Below are 5,027 nucleotides of genomic sequence, written 5' to 3' on the forward strand. Positions count from 1 at the left end.
CGTTTTGGAAGTTAAACAATATTTGATGCAAACAAAATATAAATGCAATATAGGTATTGTGTATAACTATAAAACACAAAATTAAAATTCCATGTTTACATCTAACTTTTTTTTTTTTTGACAATATGTTGAACTATCTGTTATTTAGAATTTGAAATTTATAATGATTTTTTTATCATGTTTAGAGTCTAAAAGTAAATTAGGTTAGTACAAATAGGCATTTACATGTTGACTGACATGCGACGTCATGTCATGTATAACAATATTTGATTAATTTTTAATACATTAAAGCAACTAATATAATATCATTTGATACAAAATGTTCTCAAATCAAAGCATGTCTGTCAATGTGTTAACTATGCAAAAAACAAAATTATGAGTTATTAACCAAAAATTCTATTAATCTGACTATCATTAAAAGAATACTATTTTTAATTTTAAAACAATTTCACACAATTACACAAAAAATTCTGTTTTATTATTAAAAGTTCAGCTGTAAAATATTAAAAATTACATGTATTTAAAAAAAAAAGTACAAATCTCAATTAAATTCAGCATATTACATTAAACTGATAATTTAATAAATAATAAACTATAAAATAAAATATCTTCTTTAATTTACTTCATACAGTATATTAATAATAATAATAAAATATAGAAAAAAAACACCAATTATTGGTGGTAAATAGAGGTATACTAAATTAAGCTTCATTAAGGTGTTCCATAATATAATTTAAGAATTCTTCATCTTCCATGAGAGGAACATAATATTTTTGTGCATCAAATTTTACTGCTGATGTCTCAAGGTTCCACCCAGGAACTAACTTTTTATAATATTCCAATGGAATGTAATTACACAAAAATCCTATGTAATCAAATGTATCTTTGATGATGTGATACCTCGCCATGTGGTATCTCAACATATCTGTATACAACTGCAAATTTACTTCATCTTTAAGAATTTGCTTTAATAACTGTGCTAAATATTTGACAAACCTTTCTGCATACTTCACTGAATATATGTTATAATTTGGTTGTAGCTTAATAATTAAAAAATTGTAAAGACGTTTGGTAATCCAATATTCTTTCTTATACAGAGACTTAAACTTTTGTTTTACATTTTCTTCAACTTGTGATTGATAAAATATAATTTCAGAAGGAGATTGTGTGAACGATGATGTTGACTCTGAGGTTTTTTGTCCACCAAACACTACAGTTAGAATTGAAGGACTGCGATTACATGAACGTGAACGTGTTACTAATGATCTTGGTCCATCATTATGATCATCAAGTTCAAAAGCGCCTGGATGAGTAGATTTTCGTTTATTTGTTGACATGATTTTAATTGTATTAACTATATTTTCTGCAATAGATAATTTATTTCTCTTAGGCGTTTGAAATGGATTCATATTAACATTCTGGATACTTGATATGTTTGTGGATTCATCAGGTAATGTTGTCCAAAATAATGAATTATCAGAATTATTATCAAAAGTTCCATTATTAAAATTAGCCATGTGTTTTGAAGTTCTGATAGAACCAATAGATAAATTATCTTCATCATTTGGTGGTATCAATCTTTTATGCTTTTGAAAACGATTTAAACAAATACTACTCTGAGTTATCTCCATTTGACTATCATCATCTAGAATATTCTCAAAACAACGACTAACGTTTTGAGAAAGTGGTTTGTGTTTTTTTTTAAATGCTGTGGTTTTACATTCTGAATAATATTTTGTGTCATTGAATTTTGATATATTTACAACAGTAGAAGGAGATTCAATAACCATACAATCTTCTTTATCTTTAAGAGTATCTGAAGGATTAGCACTACACTCTTTCAATGTCTCAATATTAATATAGGAATTACTACTCTGAGTTATCTTCATTTGACTATCATCATCTAGAATATTTTCAAAACAACAACTAACATTTTGAGAAAGTGGTTTGTGTTTTTTTTGAAATGCTGTGGTTTTACATTGTGAATAATATTTTGTGTCATTGGATTTTGATATATTTACAACAGTAGAAGGAGATTCAATAACCATAAAATCTTCTTTATCTTTAAGAGTATCTGAAGGATTAGCACTACACTCTTTTAATGTCTCAATAATAATATAGGAATGACTACTCTGAGTTATCTTCATTTGACTATCATCATCTAGAATATTTTCAAAACAACGACTAACGTTTTGAGAAAGTGGTTTGTGTTTTTTTTGAAATGCTGTGGTTTTACATTCTGAATAATATTTTGTGTCATTGGATTTTGATATATTTACAACAGTAGTAGGAGATTCAATAACCATAAAATCTTCTTTATCTTTAAGAGTATCTAAAGGATTAGCACTACACTCTTTTAATGTCTCAATATTAATATAGGAATGACTACTCTGAGTTATCTTCATTTGACTATCATCATCTAGAATATTCTCAAAACAACGACTAACGTTTTGAGAAAGTGGTTTGTGTTTTTTTTTAAATGCTGTGGTTTTACATTCTGAATAATATTTTGTGTCATTGAATTTTGATATATTTACAACAGTAGAAGGAGATTCAATAACCATACAATCTTCTTTATCTTTTAGAGTATCTGAAGGATTAGCACTACACTCTTTTAATGTCTCAATATTAATATAGGAATTACTACTCTGAGTTATCTTCATTTGACTATCATCATCTAGAATATTTTCAAAACAACAACTAACATTTTGAGAAAGTGGTTTGTGTTTTTTTTGAAATGCTGTGGTTTTACATTCTGAAAAATATTTTGTGTCATTGGATTTTGATATATTTACAACAGTAGAAGGAGATTCAATAACCATAAAATCTTCTTTATCTTTAAGAGTGTCTGAAGGATTAGCACTACACTCTTTTAATGTCTCAATATTAATATAGGAATGACTACTCTGAGTTATCTTCATTTGACTATCATCATCTAGAATATTTTCAAAACAACGACTAACGTTTTGAGAAAGTGGTTTGTGCTTTTTTTGAAATGCTGTGGTTTTACATTGTGAATAATATTTTGTGTCATTGAATTTTGATATATTTACAACAGTAGAAGGAGATTCAATAACCATAAAATCTTCTTTATCTTTAAGAGTATCTGAAGGATTAGCACAACACTCTTTTAATGTCTCAATATTAATATAGGAATTACTACTCTGAGTTATCTTCATTTGACTATCATCATCTAGAATATTTTCAAAACAACGACTAACGTTTTGAGAAAGTGGTTTGTGCTTTTTTTGAAATGCTGTGGTTTTACATTCTGAATAATATTTTGTGTCATTGGATTTTGATATATTTACAACAGTAGAAGGAGATTCAATAACCATAAAATCTTCTTTATCTATAAGAGTGTCTGAAGGATTAGCACTACACTCTTTTAATGTCTCAATATTAATATAGGAATGACTACTCTGAGTTATCTTCATTTGACTATCATCATCTAGAATATTTTCAAAACAACGACTAACGTTTTGAGAAAGTGGTTTGTGCTTTTTTTGAAATGCTGTGGTTTTACATTCTGAATAATATTTTGTGTCATTGAATTTTGATATATTTACAACAGTAGAAGGAGATTCAATAACCATAAAATCTTCTTTATCTTTTAGAGTATCTGAAGGATTAGCACTACACTCTTTTAATGTCTCAATATTAATATAGGAATTACTACTCTGAGTTATCTTCATTTGACTATCATCATCTAGAATATTTTCAAAACAACGACTAACGTTTTGAGAAAGTGGTTTGTGCTTTTTTTGAAATGCTGTGGTTTTACATTGTGAATAATATTTTGTGTCATTGAATTTTGATATATTTACAACAGTAGAAGGAGATTCAATAACCATACAATCTTCTTTATCTTTAAGAGTATCTAAAGGATTAGCACTACACTCTTTCAATGTCTCAATATTAATATAGGAATTACTACTCTGAGTTATCTTCATTTGACTATCATCATCTAGAATATTTTCAAAACAACAACTAACATTTTGAGAAAGTGGTTTGTGTTTTTTTTGAAATGCTGTGGTTTTACATTCTGAATAATATTTTGTGTCATTGGATTTTGATATATTTACAACAGTAGAAGGAGATTCAATAACCATAAAATCTTCTTTATCTATAAGAGTGTCTGAAGGATTAGCACTACACTCTTTTAATGTCTCAATATTAATATAGGAATGACTACTCTGAGTTATCTTCATTTGACTATCATCATCTAGAATATTTTCAAAACAACGACTAACGTTTTGAGAAAGTGGTTTGTGCTTTTTTTGAAATGCTGTGGTTTTACATTGTGAATAATATTTTGTGTCATTGAATTTTGATATATTTACAACAGTAGAAGGAGATTCAATAACCATAAAATCTTCTTTATCTTTAAGAGTATCTGAAGGATTAGCACAACACTCTTTTAATGTCTCAATATTAATATAGGAAGTTGCGTCTGATGAATTTAATGCTGATACTGTGGCTGACCATTCTGCATTAATAGTTTGTTCTCCAGCTTCCCGTAAAACTTGTTGGTCTAAAAACAACAAAACAATTATCAGTTAAAATATATTCTACTATTAACTGTTTTAGATTTTAGAATTTAATAAACCTTTTTAAAATTAAAATATTAAAAAGTATATATATAATATATACATACTTAACATCATAAGTTATAAATAAAAGTATAAAGATAATTGATTTAAATATCACCAAATAAATTAATACTTTAATATCAAACTCATCATTTATTATAAATGGTTGTAGATATTGTGTAGAATGAATAAAAATAATTATCAATATGTTTATTTTTAAATAAACATGAAATGTAAATGAATAAAAAGTAGGATACCTATTTGTTTATATTTTAATTATTTATGTAAAATTCACAAATTAATAGAAGTTCAAAATTAAAAAGTTATTATAAAAATCCTATTGAAAAAATAGCATATTTTAGTATATATGGATGAAAAACACATACAAATTGAGTGGTAAAAACTTGTTATTGCTTCAAAATCTAAGCCTTAAAA

This window comes from Acyrthosiphon pisum, chromosome X (assembly GCF_005508785.2).
Source record: "Acyrthosiphon pisum isolate AL4f chromosome X, pea_aphid_22Mar2018_4r6ur, whole genome shotgun sequence".
NCBI classification, from domain to species: Eukaryota; Metazoa; Arthropoda; class Insecta; order Hemiptera; family Aphididae; genus Acyrthosiphon; species Acyrthosiphon pisum.